The sequence below is a fragment of the Furipterus horrens genome, unplaced genomic scaffold, assembly GCF_987537825.1.
Source record: "Furipterus horrens unplaced genomic scaffold, mFurHor1.1.pri manual_scaffold_3, whole genome shotgun sequence".
NCBI lineage: Eukaryota > Metazoa > Chordata > Mammalia > Chiroptera > Furipteridae > Furipterus > Furipterus horrens.
Window position 1 is genome coordinate 14,593,275 of NW_028327173.1, and position 15,571 is coordinate 14,608,845.

Here is a 15,571-nt window from a genome sequence, read left to right on the forward strand (position 1 = left end):
AAGCTCCACGGCCCCGCCCCCTGGCCTCGTGGATCCACAGAGCTGTGCCCAAAGTTCCCGCCCCATCCCGGGCCTCCTGCGGGGCTTTTCGGCCCCTCCCCTCGCCTCGAGGCCCCACCCCCAGCCTCTCTGGAAGCCCCTCCCGGTCCCGCACCACCGTCCTGTAGCTTTCAGGCTCCGTGCACTTTCCGCTCCTTGAACTCCCAAGTTTTCCTCCCTCCCATCTGCCTCCCTTCGTTCCCAGCCCCCATGACCTCATCCCACCACTCCCCTCAAGCCCTGTCCACATCCTTGCCTCGCTCCACCTGGAATCGCCCCACCTTTCCCGTGCTCCCCGTACCCAGCCGTCAGCCTCTGGTTCCCTGCGCCCGTTGGGGCCGCCCACTCACCCTTGGCTCCGCCCCCAGCTGCGTGCCAGCCTTCAGGGTTTGTGTAACTCGACGCCCCTGGTTAACAGTGATTTGGAAAAAATGACACCCCTTCTTGGAACCTGTTAACTTCTCTGCAAAATGGGAAGTCTGATGCCCATTCTTATTATGTTGCGAGGAAAAATTCTAACACATGCCTGTACCTGATAGGTGCTCCTCTAGATAGGAGAGGTGTACCTCTCCTTCTTACCTGGCCTTCTCACCCACGCCCTTCTTTCTTCCTGGGCTTAGTCTGGTGCCTTTCATCCCTCAACACTCCACTGTCCATACCAGGCTAAAGATGGTCGCTCCTAACCACGTACTAACTTCTTCCTCTTGGGAACCACCTATATTTTTGGGTGGATGACCAATGGGGTTCTGAACAGAACCCTGAGGCCCTCTTGAAAAGAGTCCTCCAGGCAAATTATCAAGAAAGCACCCAGGTGAAGAAAACTTGCTTTGGAGTCTGATCTAAGTTCCAATCCTGGTGCAGATGTTGACCAGCTATGTGCAGCTGAGGAACTTGCTTGCTTCTCTAAGACTGAATTTCTTCTTAAAATGGCCTAATGGCATTTTACCCTCTATGGTGATTGAGAGAATTATATAGTTTGCTTAAAAAAGAGAAAACTTGAAAAGATATACACTAAAATATCACTATCTGAGGACATTATTGAAACTAGAAAAGCCACGTTCATGCTGCCAGTCACTACCAGAAACAGTAAAGAGAGACAGGAATTGAATCTTTATGGGTGCTTTATTCAGATGGCTGGCAATCTGAGAGATTGTGGGTTATGTACCCTAACAGATCATCTTACATTACATTTTAAACTGACCCTTTTTATAAGGAGAATAAAAGTGTAGGTAAGGGGTTTAGAATTCAGGGAAAAAGTTAATCAGATAAAAGCTGCAGCATTCTTTCATCTGTGTCCTGGGAGGTGATCCTTTTTTTTTTTTTTTTTTCTTTTAAGTATATTTTATTGATTATGTTGTGACAGTTGTCCCAGTTTTTCCCCCTTTGTCTCCCTCTGCCCAGTACCCCTTTCCCTCCAGCAATCCCACCCCCCTTAGTTCATGTCCATGGGTCATACATATAAGTTCTTTGGCTTCACCGTTTCCTATACTATTCTTAACATCCCCCTGTCTATTTTTTTTCCTACCAATTATGCTTCTTATTCTCAGCAACATTTATCCCATTCTCCTCCTTCCTCCTTCCAGCTGATAACCCTCCAAATGATCTCCATATCTATGATTCTGTTCCTGTCCCAATTGTTTGCTTTTGTTTCAGTTTTTGCTTTTGTTTTTTAGATTCAGTTGTTGATAGTTCTGAGTTTGTTGTCACTTTAATAGTCATAGTTTTGATCTTCTTTTCTTAAATAAGTCCCTTTAACATTTCATGTAATAATGGCTTGGTGATGATGAATTTCTTCAGCTTTACCTTGTCTGGGAAGCACTTTATCTGCCCTTCCATTCCAAATGATAGCTTTGCTGGATAGGGTAATCTTGGTTGTAGGTCCTTGCTTTTCATCACATTGAATACTTCTTGCCAGCTCCTCCTAGCCTGCAAAGTTTCTTTTGAGAAATCAGCTGATAGTTTTATGGAAACTCCTTTGTAGGTAACTCTCTGCTTCTCTCTCTCTCTTTCTTTTTAAAATATGTTTTATTGATTATGCTGTTACAGTTGTCCCAATTTCTTTTCCCTTTGTTCCCCTCCACCGAGTGATACCCCTCCCTCCAGTTGTCACCCCTCCTTAATCCATGCCCGTTGGTTGTGCATATATAGTTCTTCTCAACATCTTTCTACTCCACTCCCTCCTACTATGCTTCTTAATTCCTGTACCATCTCCCTCCTCTTCCCCCCTTCCCCTTCCCTGCTGACCTCCCCCCAATATGTTCCCCATACCTATAATTCTTTTCCCACTCTTGTTGCCTACTTAGTTTGCCTTTGTTTCTGTTCCCTGGCTTCTATTGTTGGTTGTTGTGATACAGTTTTCATTTTAATGTTCATAGTTTTGATCTTCCTTCTCCTAAACAAGTCCCTTTAACATTTCATATAATAGTGGTTTGGATCTGATGAACTCCTTCAGTTTTACTTTGTCCTGGAAGCACTGTCTCTGTCCTTCTATCCTGAATGACAGCTTTGCTGGATAGAGTAATCGTGGTTGAAGGTTTTCGCTTTTCATTACTTTGAATGTTTCTTGCCAGTCCCTTCTTGCCTGCAGAGTTTCTTTTGAGAAATCAGCTGATAGTCTTATTGGGACCCCTTTGTACATAATTCTATTCTTCTGTCTTGCTGTTTTTAAGATTCTCTCTTATCCTTAATATTTGACATTTTGATTATAATGTGTCTTGGTGTGGTTCTCCCTGGTCCAGTTTTTTTGGAATTCTCTGTGCTTCCTGGACCTATAAGTCTATTTCCTTCCCCAAGTTAGGGAAGTCCTGCTTCATTATTTTTTCACATAGTTTTTCAATTTCTAGTTCTTCTTCTTCACTTTCTGGCAACCCTATGAGTCGGATGTGGGCCCGCTTATAGCTGTCTGATAAGTTTCTGATTCTCTCCTCATTTTCCTCACTTTTCATTTCCTCTTTCTGCACTGGTTGACTGTTTGTTCCTTCCCTATGTTCTGATTTGTTGATTTGATTCCTGGTTTTCTTCCCCCACTACTACTTTTGTATGTGTTTTTGTTCATTTCAGCAGGACTAGCCTTCATTCCTTCCTCGTCTTGTTTAAGATCTGCTGTTAGGTCTGTAAGCATTTTTATAACCAAAGCTCTGAATTGAGCCTCAGAAAGATTTCCTATCTGCTGCTTTGTTAGATTAGATATTTGCTGTCTTGTCAGCTGCGTCTCCAGGTTCTCTATTATGATCTGTGCCATCCTGACTTTGTGTTTACCTTTGCTTCCTGGGCGGGGCTCTCACACCTCCTACACTATAGGGGGCAGAGTCCTGTGCACTCATCACAAGTAGGTGACCCTTCTCACCACGCCGTCACGCCGTGGTGCTTTGTGTGGGGGTGGGAGTCCAAGATGGATTCCTGCTGTTCACTCTCCACTGAGAGACCGGGAGCCTCCTCCTCCATCCCCACTCCCTCCGGCCTCACAGTCCAAGGCAATGGAGGTCTGCCTTCCTAGGCTTTGGAATCGCAAGCTGACAGATCTGGTCTGCAGCCGGGGGTGCTCCCCAGGCGCTTCTTGCCTCCCCTTATATATGGGTGCCTGTGCTTACCGCTGTCCTGCTGCCGTCGCCGCAGCTGCTGCTGACGCCAGCACAGCTTGACTTCTCTGCCCTGGCTTCGCCCCTCCTACCCATCTGGATGAGCACCACTTCTTTATAACTTCATATGTTGGACTTCCATTTATTTTCTGGAACTTCTGGTTATTTCTGGTTTTGCAGTAGTTGTATTCCTTCTTAGCTGTGGAGGGAGACAGAGTGTGTCAGTCTAGGCCTCCATCTTGGTCGGAAGTCTCCTGTGTTTGTTTGCCTCTGTCTCTGCTTTTCTCTTGCTGCTTTTAAGATTCTCTCTTTATCTTTAACCTTTGGCATTTTAATTATGTGTCTTGGTGTGGTCCTCTTTGGGTCTAGCTTGTTTGGGATGCTCTGTGTTTCCTGGACTTGTATATTTCCTTGGCCAAATTAGGGAAGTTTTCTTTCATTAGTTTTTCAAATAATTTTTCAATTTCTTGTTCTTCCCCTTCTCCTCCTGGCATCCCCATGATTTGGATGTTGGTATGTTTAAAGTTGTCCCAGAGGTTCCTAAACCTCTCCTCGTTTTCTTCCATTCTTGTTTCTTCTTTCTGTTCTGGTTCAATGTTTATTTCTTCCCTACATTCCAAATTGTTGACTTGAATCCTGGCTTCCTCCCCTTCACTGTTGGCTCCCTGTTTATTTTTCTTTATTTCACTTTATGTGATCTTAATTTCTTCCTTCAATTTTTTTGCCATACTCTGAGTTCTATCAGCATTCTTATCACCAATGTTTTGAACTCTCCATCTGATAGGTTGGCTATCTTCATTTTATTTAGTTCTTTTTCTGGGGTTTTGTTCTGTTCTTCATTTAGGCCATATTTCTTTGCCTGCTCAACTTGTCAGCCTCCCTGTATTTGTTTCTGTGTATTAGGTAAAGCTGCTTTTACTCCCTGTCTTAGTAGTGTGGCCTATGTAGCAAAGGCACCTGTCAGTCATGTGGGACAGAGCCTTAGGTAATTGCCAGGGCAGGGCTACCTGCTTCACTGCTTTGTTGACTCTGTTTGTGGTGATGGGCTCAGAGAGGGGACAATGCAACTGCCTGGCTTCTGAAGGTTTACCTGGCACTTTCCCTGTTTCTAGTCACTTCACCCCCTTCCCATATGCGATTTGGTGCCCTTCCAGTTGCTGCATACCATGCAAGTCCTTTAAGTGGCAAAAACCCAAGCAGTTCCTTCTGCCACCCCAACCCCCACTGGTTTTTACAGCCAGAGGTAATAGAGGTTTATCTTCCAGGTGCCAGAACCCTGGGCTGTGTGGTCTGGCCTGGGGCTGGGATTGCTCGTTCCCAGGGTATCCTTCCTAATTTTTATCTACGACATGTGAATGTGGAACCATCTGTTCTACCCCTTGTCCAAGTCACATGGGTGGTGGGTTTTTCTGTGCCCTGGGCGGTGGACGTCTCACCCTGGAGTACAATGGCTCAGATACCATCTTAATACTTGCAGTCCTCCTGAAGCATAAAAGTGGAACTGTTTATGGTCTCATGGAGTTAAGGTGGGTTATACCTTCAGTTCCTGGAAAAAGCTTTTCACATGCATTGATTACTGAGCTTATTAGCTATTACCTACACTAAAATTTTCCAACTCTTGAATCTCCCATCATTATAATTTTTTTTTCTTTTGGTTAATTGTGTATCTTAACTTTTTTTGTAAGGAATATATACTGCTTGTGTAATAGAATTAAAAATTGAAAAAATATGTATAATCTGGAGGAGGAGAAGGGACAAATGTGCTGTGAATACAATTCTGCTTCACCCGTCAGTCACGTTTCAGTCCACTTCAGTCTGTTTTCAACCCCAGCTACCCATAATTACTTCAAGGTCAACTAGGACCTCCTTCTCTTAAAACACAGCAGGCACTTACTTCTCTTGCTTGACTTCTAGGAGCATCTGAAACTGTTAATCCCTGCCTTCTTCTTTATCTATTTTTATTTTTTATTTTATTTTATTTTATTTTTTTAAAATATGGAACGCTTCACGAATTTGCGTGTCATCCTTGCGCAGGGGCCATGCTAATCTTCTCTGTATCGTTCCAACTTCAGTATATGTGCTGCCGAAGCGAGCACCTTCTTTATCTATTTTTAGAGAGAGGGGAAGGGAGGGAGAAATAGAGAAGGTTGCCTCTTGTGCGCCCCCAAGCTGGCCCGCAACCCAGGCATGTGCCGTGACTGGGAATCGAACCAGTGACCCTTTGGTTCGCAGACTGGTGCCCAATCCACTGAGCCACACCAGCCAGGGCAACCCCTCCCCCCTTCTGGAAAAACACTTTCCATTGAATTCTGGGACACCATTTTCCTTGGTGGTCCTCCTTCTCTGACTGCTCCTTCTCTGGGATCTTTTTGAGATGTTCTTCCTCTGTACAGATCTTAAATGCTGGAATCATTGGGAGCCCCCTGCTGGGCACTTTGCTCTTCTCACTCTAGCCAGGATTTTTGGATACCATCCAATGCCACCAGCTTCCTTTACACTGTTAATGTTGATGTTTTCTGTGTTAGTTTACTATTGCTGCTATAACAGATTACCTCAAATTTGGTGGTTTAAAACAACACATTTATTCTCTTACAGTGCTGGAGGTCAGAAGTCTGAAATGCAGTTCACTGGACTGAAGTCATGGTATCAGTAGGATTAGGGTTAGGGCATCATCCCAGTATTCCAAGGTTGCAGGTTTTGATCCTTGGTCAGGGCACATACAAGAATCAATGAACAAATACATTAATAGGTGGAACAACAAATCAATTATTGTCTCTCTCCCTTCCTCTCTCCAGAGGCTCTAGGGTAGCATCCAGTTCCTTAACCTTTTCTAGCTTCTAGCACTGCATTCCTTGCACTCTTTGGCCTGTGGCCAACTTCCTCTATCTTCTAGGGCATCTTGCTTCTGCAAAGGTATCATATTGCCTTCTTTTCTGTGTTCAAACCTCCCTTGGCCTTGGTCTTATAAACACATTTGTGATTACATTTACGATCCACCTGGATAATCCAGGATAATCGCACCATCTCAAGATCCTTAAATTAATTACATCTGCAAAATTCCTTTTGCCATATAGCATTTATAACTCCCAGGGATTAGGACCTGGATATCTGTGGGGGCCATTATTGAGCCGACCGCACATTCCACGTCTCCATTTCCAACCCGGACCCTTCTCTGGCTTGAGCTCTATGTATCCAGCTCCTTATGGGATGGTTTCACATGACTGTCTCACAGACAGACACCTCAAACTCTACATGTCCCAAACTGAACTTAACATCTTGTACCCCGCCCCTGGCCCCAGCTGCTTCTCTGTCTGTGTTTTGGTGGCAGGCACCACCATATACCTCCTGGGAGTCATCCTCTCCTTCCACCAACCTCCACACAATCATCGTCTTGTCATTGCCTCCTAAATGTCTCACATATGTGACCACCTTCTCCATCTCCATGCCAACCCTAGTCCAGGCCATACCACTTACTCGCTGGTCTCCCTGCCCCTGGTCTTGCATATCTGATCTGTTGCCCTCTTGCTTAAAACTCAAGTGGTCCCCATTACTGTCTAGATGGAAAATTAACTTTTCTTCTTGGCTACCTGGTCCTGCATAATCTCAATGCTTCTCCCATTTACAGCCTTACCTCTCACTCTTCCCTCTCTGCCATGATCTGAGCCCTCTCACTGTTCTCCCCTCTGCATGTAATACTCCCCCACTCCTTCCAACTGGTCTAATTAGATGTCAGTTCCTCCAGAAAGCCTTCCCCAATGCCCTTCTAGGGATTGCTACAGGACCTAGTAACCCCTGCCACAGCACTTCTCTCTCTCTCTCTCTCTCTGTTTAAAATATTGTTTTTTATTTATTTTGAGAGATGGGGGGAAGGAGGGAAAAAGAGAGGGAGAGAAACATCAGTTAGAAACATCGATCTGTTGCCTCTCATATGTGCCTCAATCAGGGACGGAACGAACCCTCAACCCAGGCATGTGCCCTGACCAGAAATCAAACCAGTGACCTTTTGCCTTGCAGACCGATGCCCAACCAACTGAGCCACAGTGGTCAGGGTGCCACAGCACTTCCCAGTGTGGACTGTATTCATCTGTTTGCTGGTCTAGGTCTGGGGTCCACTTATTTACTGAGCACTTACTATGTACCAGCCACAATGTCAAGGGCTGTACAAGTAATAGCTCACTCAGTTGTGGATGGTATGGCTCAATGGATTGAGGACCAGCCTGTGAACCAAAAGGTCACTGGTTTGATTCCCAGTCAGGGCACATGCCTGCACTGTGGGTCAGGTTCCCAGTTGGGGGCATGTGAGAGGCAGCTGGTTGCTGTATCTCTCACACACTGATATTTCTCTCCCTCTCTTTCTCTCTCCCTTTCCCTCCCTCTACAAGTAAATAAGTAAAATCTTAAAACAACAACAACAAAAAACCCAAGCCATAGCTCTCTCAAGAGCTACAACAAGCCAATGAGGCAGGTAACATGGTTTTTCCCATCTTCGTGTTATAGGTGGGAAAACTAAAGCTTACAGATGTTAATGTGTATAAAGTCAGAATGAACAAGCAGAATAACCAAGATTCCAACCAAGATCTGCATGACTCCAAAGCCTTTGTTTTTATTTACTTACTTATTTTTTATTATTAATCATTGAACTAGCTACCTAACTAGAAAATATTGCCTCTTCTAAATTAAGTAGATAGAACTGTTCCATATAGTCTCTCCTATAATTAAAATATGTCACCCGCCAGAAGCAGAATGCTGTCATAATATCTTGCAGACTAACAAATTCCTTAATATTTCACAAAGCACTACTTCAATGTTGACTCCCATATCAGTTACTCAAACCAAGACACACATACTACTGATAGTGACCCCCTTCTGAGGCATAAGTTTTATCTCAAGACTTTTAGGGAAAAATGGAAAAACAAATGGCAAATAAATTACAGTATTATATGGAAATAAGATAAACCCAGATCTATGTCACAGTAGGTTACAAAATCTTTAGGAGTCTTCAGAGAAAACATGTATCTACAAGGAAATTTCCAGTTGCTTCAAGCTGTTTCCCTATGTAAACATTCACTTAATTTTTAAAATTGATTTTAAAGAAAGAGAGGAAGGGAAAGAGAGAGAGAGAGAATCATTAATTTGCTGTTCCATTTATTTATGCATTAATTGGTTGATTCTTGTATGTGCCCTGACCAGGGATCAAACCTGCAACCTTGTCATATTGGGATGATGCTCTAACCCACTGAGCAACCCAGTCAGGGCCTTTGAACAGTCGCTTTATTAGAGGTATTTCAAGGAAAGAGTTTGAGACCAAGTACTTATAAAATAGCTGTATTTTAGGTCCCTGGATCAGCCTGTACAAATCTGGCTTCCTGGAATTTAATTATTCATGTAACAAACATTTATCAAGCAGTTCCTGAGTGGAAAATGAGGAGTGGGGAGGCTGTGGATGGGCAAGATATGGAGCACTTATTTCCTAAGGACCTTGTACTCAAATAATCATAAGATGCAAATGGTAAATACCCTTAAAGAAGTCCTATGGGAATCAGGGGTGGAGAGGCGAAGAGAGCCCTTTTGATGCCTGGTTCAGGAAAGCTGGGAGGGCTTCAAAGAAGAAGAGGCATCTTAGCTGAGCCCTGAAGTATCTGAGGGAGCTGGGAACAGAATGAGGAAAGACAGGGGGGAAAAAAGACAATACAAAAAAGTCCATTCCCTTCAGCGTAGATACATGCTGTAACACCTCCCATAATAAGACGATTTGTCCTGACCTTACTTCTTCCTGCAGCTACTGCCCCATTTCCCTGCTCCCCTTTGCAGCAGGAGTCATTGAAAAGTTGCCACTATATTCCCAGTAGTCAGTTCCTCTCCTCCAATATTTTTCTTTTCAGTAAAATAACCCTTTGCTGTTATTTAAATATTATGTGAACAATTCCCTAAATTTCCAGGTTTGGAGTGATCTTTAAATAACCTACAGGTGTTGAATATCATGTCATGCCCAAGTCTATGTTTACATTGAGCATTTTCTTTATATGCTTCTCAACCACCCAGTACAATAATGATCAAGGGTATCATCACAATGGACAGCAGATCAACTGTGTTGTGAGTTCATGGTCATTTATCCACAAAATGGTTCCCCAGCACCTCCAAGGAGTTTGCCTCGTGCTGACTGCTTGCCTCAGGGGATGCACTTGCCTGGGGAAGAGGACACTCTGTGGCTGGGACACTGCCTTCAGTCTTTCCTGAGACCAGTTCCCTTAGAACACCAAACACACACACACACACACACACACACATACACACACACAAATAATGCTTCCTTTGCTGCTCCTGGAGCAAGCTGTCTTCTCACAATTTACATTAGCAGGACATAAGTTACACTCTTCATGGGTAAGGGGTTTGTCTTTCTTTCCCCAGCATCTAGCATTGTACACACAAAGGAAATGTCCAAGATCAGACTGGAACCCCCTTAATGCCAATCAGGAGGTTGAGCTACATGGTGGTTAAGACCATAAGCCTTGGAGTTTGGTTGGCCCAATTCCAGGACCTCTCCATCACGAGTGCTGGGACTAGGATGAGGCAGTAAAGTGATTCTCTTGCCTCACCCGACCGCTTCACCCTATTCACAGTCCTGTCCACTACTTCCAGCTGTGTGACCTTAGGAAACTAACTTCTCTGCTCTGAGCCTCAATGAGAACAATAATACTTATTCAATAAGGTTCTTGGGAGATTAAAAATAAATAAATCCTGGTCCTTAATGATCCTTAACAGTGTCAATCAAGGGTAGTTTTTCCCCCCAATTTCAGCATGTCAGAGTGGCCACCAGAGGGCAGTGGTCTCTCTGACGGGAAAAGAACCTGCCCGGTCTTTGAAGAAAACACACATGTGTGCGTGCACACGCTCATGCATGCCAGGAGGAGTGTATGGCCTTGATTGGGTCAACACAGCATTTGGCCAGCAGATACACTGGCATGCTATCCCGCTGGGTACTTTCCCACTCTCTACTGTACTCACTTGAGGATTGGCGCTAGTCTGAGACCAGTGAATTGGGATTGACTGGGACACTCTGTTCTATATACTGTAACCATGGAACCACCTGGCCTTTACCAGAGTGGCTCCTTCTGCCTGCTGCACAGCCTTCTCCCTCTCTTTCCTTTGGCAAATGTCTCCTTCAGGTCTATCCCCAGTGTGACCTCTCTGAGTTCATTCTTCCATAGATGGAGTCCATCCGGGCTCCCAAATCAAGCTCTTCTTTCCTTGGGTAGTAGCATTTATAACACACCATTAAATCACTTGTTTAGGTGCAGTTTAACTAAAGGTTAAGAGTAGGGACTGTTGGGGACTCAGAGCCTGGGCTCTGTCATTTACTTGTAAACAAGTGTACATTACCTAAACTCTCGGTCTCAGTTTCCTTGTTTGTAAAAACGGGGCCAATAACTATATCCAGCTCATAGGGTTTTCCTGAAAACTAAGGACTATGCATGCGCAGTCCTGATCCGTTGAATGAATGAAGAAGCGAATGCCTATCAAAAGCCACTGAGCTGTAAGCTCCTCAGGGGTAAGGACTGTTCTCTTTTTTTACACTGTACAATGCCTGAATCCCAGTGCGGGCACGCAGCTAGTTCAGGGTTCTGAAAGTAAGGTGCCCTTGACCAGCAGCCTCAGGAGCTTGTCAGAAATGCACATTTTCAGCCCCCACCCCTGACCTACTGAAACAGAAACTCTGGGGACGGGGCCCAGCAACTGGTGCTTTAACAAGCTCTTGTGGTGATTCTGCTGAGTGCTGAAGTTTGAGATCCATCAGCCTACAACGGGGGCTCTGAGGTATTTGTTTAATTTGTTTAAATGAATGTACAAACCTGTGAAATATGTGATCTGAATTAGAATAAGCTGTAACTGGCAGGAAGGCAGCAGGGGCTGGGGTTTCCCCAGCACCTAGCAGACACAGACACATTGTAGGTGCTTAAAAAATGTTTGTAAAACAAATGAGTGAAGACCCCGTCTGGATCTTTTGGTGGCTCTTAAAACTTTCCAAGCTTCAGTTTTATTACTTCTTCTCTCCCCCGGGATTAATGAAAGGATCAAGAGGCAAACAAAATATGAGTCTACATAATAAAACAGTAGGACTTCCGGCCAAGATGGAGGCCTAGACAGACACGCTGCATCTCCCTCCACAACTAAGAAGGAATACAACTACCTCAAAACTACGGACAACCAGAAGTTCCAGAAAACTGAGCTGCATGGAAGTCCAACAAACAAAGATATAAAGAAGAAATACTCATCCAGACAGGTAAAGAGGGGCAGAGCCGGGGTGGAGAGGACGCAGTGTGGTGGTGGCAGCAGCAGCAGCAGAGGCGGCAGCAGCAGGCCAGCAGAAAGCGCAGTCACACATTTTAAAAAGTGGGGAGAGACACCTGGGGAGCGTTCCCAGCCCCAGACCAGACTGCGCAGCTCATGGTCCCAGCACCGGGGAAAATCAAGCCTCATTGTTTCTTACTGTGCAAACCAGTGGGGGTTGGGGAGGAGGAAGAAACTGCCAGTCTCTCAACAGAATCTGCTTGTTTAAAGGGCCCCCACGGTCCTAGAACATCCACAGACCCACCCACTCTGGGTACTACAGCCAGGGCAACAGCCAGAGAGGCGCCAGTCCCATATGGAAGTGGGAGAAGTGCCTGGAAAAGGGGCGAGTGCTGAGCAAGCAGCATTGTTCCTCTCTGACCCCTCCCACACACACAGCGCCATGATGTGGTGAAACAGGTCGCCCTGTGCTGACGAATCCCTAAGGCTCCGCCCCTTACAACATAACAGGAGTGACACCCGTACCTAAGACACAGCTGCAAACAAACACAAGAGCCTGTCAAGATGAGGAGACAGAGAAATATGGCCCAAAAGTGGGAACAGATCAAGGTTTCAGTGGTAGAACTAAGTGACAAGGAGATAAAGATGCTCACAGGCTTGACAGATATGCTTGAGTGTGGCAAACGCATAAGGGAAAAAGTGAAGGCTATGCTAAGTGAAATGAAGGAAAATCCACACAAAACCAATGATGAAGAGAAGGAAACTGGGGTTCAAATCAATGATTTGGCACATAAGGAAGAAAAAAAGTCAACCGGTACAGAATGAAATAAGAATTGAAAAAAATGAGGAGAGGTTTAGGAACCTCTGGGACAACTTTAAATGTGCCAACATCTGAATCACAGGGGTGTTGAAAAAATATGAACAGAATCATAGGTATAGGGATCATTTGGAGGGTTATCAGCTGGGAGGTGGGAGGGGAAGAAATGGGGATATAGTGCAGGGACTAAGAAGCATAATCGGTTGGTACAAAATAGACGGGGGGAAGTTAAAAATAATATAGGGAAGGGTGAAGCCAAAGAACTTATATGCACGATGCATGGACATGAACTAAGGGGAGTGGGATTGCTGGAGGAAGGAGGGTACTGGGCAGAGGGGAGCAAAGGGGAAAAAATGGGACTACTGTAACAACATAATCAATAAAATATACTTCAAGAAATAAAATAGTATTGTCATCTGCTGAGTCCTGTGAGAAGCTCTTCTCTAGAACCACACCCCGCCCCCCGCCCCCCCAAAGAGGCCTGGTCTTCTATTCCTGTCATAATCGAGAACTTAAGGTACCTCAAGAGTTCTGCAGCAGACACACATCTACCAAGCGTTATCCATCCAGGGAAAGGGGAAGCCAACAAAGCACATTGATAGCCTTGATAATGAAGGAACAGTAGTTATGACCCCACCCTGACACAGAGTAGATGCTCAATAAATGTCTGACAAATAAATGACCCTTGTTCACGAGACCACGAGACCATAGTAGTTAATTGCATGGGTTTGGGGGCAGTCAGATCTGGGCTTGGATCTGGGCTCTTTTTTCCCTTTGTCTGGGATCACCAGGATGATGCTGATTTATAGGCGTGATAGTAGGTATCATAGTCTTGTCTCCAAGGCTTTACCATCAAGAATGAAATGTGCATTCAAGAATTTCTTTACTCCAAATGATGCCAGAGCCAGATGTATTTACAGGTATTTTATTTGCCTTACATATAAAATGACTTCTTGATGTCAAGTTTGACTCTTCTCATTAGTCAAGTCAGTCCCTTATGGTCTAATAGGACCTCCAGGCTGTGCCCCACCCTCCATCCCAAAGAGGGTGTCAACCTCTTTGACTTAGTGGGCTCCAAATTGGCAGCGTTGGGGCAGTAAGCAGTGCTCCATGATACCCACCTTTGCTGGACCACAGGACAGAATATATTGATCACTCCGCTTGAAAGGGTAAACTCCTGTCCCCGGTATGCCCTAACTCCAGGCTACTCCAATTTGTCCTTTAAGACGTAGTTTGGACATCACCTCCTCCAGGAAGCCTTCCCTAATGACTCCAACTCCTATAATGTATATGACTGCCACTATCACATCATTTTCAATTATATTTTTATGTCTGTGTCTTGTGAGCACCCTGGGGGGGGGGTGGTATTCTTATTAATTTCTGTTTCTCCAGTGCCTGGCATAAATAACCATGTCCATGTGCAAAGTATTAAAAGGTTATATGTTATACTGTCAAGGAAAACTACAAAAAAAACGCTTGAACTGGACCTTGAAAACTAGGCAGGAGCCTGTTCAGCTGAAATGGAGAGAAGGGCATGTCAAGTGGAGCACACAGCACAAGGGCTCAAAAGAGGGAAAATGTGCCCTGGCAGGTGTGGCTCAGTGGATTGAGCACTGGCCTACAAACCAAAGTCACCAGTTTGATTCTGCCCAGGCACAGGCCTGAGTTGCAGGCCAGGTCCCCATTTGGAGGTGTGCAAGAGGCAACCCACTGATGTTTCTCTCACATGTCAATGGTTCTCTCCCTCTTAAAAAGGAAAAGAGGGAAAACGTGTTGTTTTTAGGAACTAATATAGAAGTCCAATGTGGCTGAGTGGTGTGAAGGAGTGGCCATTGAGCCTGGAAAGATAGGGTAAACCAGTTGTAAGGATGTAAATGGACTTTCTTGTCAACCAAAGAGGGAAATTCATCCTAAGGGCAGAGAGGAGCCATCCATTAAGCAAGGGTGCAACATAATTAGAGCTGTTTTAGAAGGATCTCTCTAGGATAGCAGAGGACATGATTCTCACACTTCAGCTGCATTAGAATCAGCTGGAGGGCTTATCAAGGTGTGGTTCTGGGTCCAACCTGCTGAATTTGTTCAGGTTTTGATGAAGCCTGAGAATATGCATTTCTCACAAGTTCTCAGGTAATGCTGGTCTAGGACCACAGTTTGAAAATCACTGCTAGGGAGGATGGGATGCGGAAGAATTCGTAGCAGAGAGAATATTAAGGAAGCTATTGAAAATAGCCCAGGCGACAGGTGATGGAGACTGAGCAGGAAAGGTGCTCACATTTTAGATGTGGTTACTGCCAACTTTTCTGTCTTAATGGTGAGATTTCAGGCATGGTAAAAATAAATGTGGCAAAAGCATGGGGACTATTCAGTTGGTCAGGATAGGCCCCACGCCTGACCTGGCAGGACCAGACCCACACTGGTAATGACCTTCAGAAAGCAAACAGAGACAAGGTTCCCAACATTGCTGTTTAATGCTCAATTAACACACACAAAGAGGTTTACATGATGCTCATCAAAATAGGACCCAGAGCAAAACCTGGTCAGAGGTCAGGGACCCATACAGAGTCTCAGCACTGAGACCAGGTTCCCTTGGGTTTCTTTTCCCCCAAGCCACATGTGCCACATACAAGGCTTCTTCGTTCACTCACCCAGGCTGGCTGGGTTTCTGGTTACTGAGGGTCCTCATGGGAGAACAGGGTCCCAGGATAGGGTAGGGAGCTCAGAGCACAATGACAAGAACCAGAGGCTTACAAACAACCCCGAAAGCCTTTGACTTCAAGTGCACTAAGCCACACAATGCTTGGACATGGGGCATCCAAACTCTTTCACTAAAGACACTAAACACTGTGCA

At 45.0% G+C, this 15,571-nt stretch overlaps 1 non-coding gene across 1 annotated transcript; it reads right to left on the bottom strand.

Annotated features, from left to right (window-relative positions):
- Positions 1-5,606: 5,606 nt before the first annotated feature.
- Positions 5,607-5,713, bottom strand: LOC150014340 (U6 spliceosomal RNA). The gene has a single exon (XR_016510117.1). It is a non-coding gene; the product is annotated as a U6 spliceosomal RNA (small nuclear RNA).
- Positions 5,714-15,571: the final 9,858 nt, after the last annotated feature.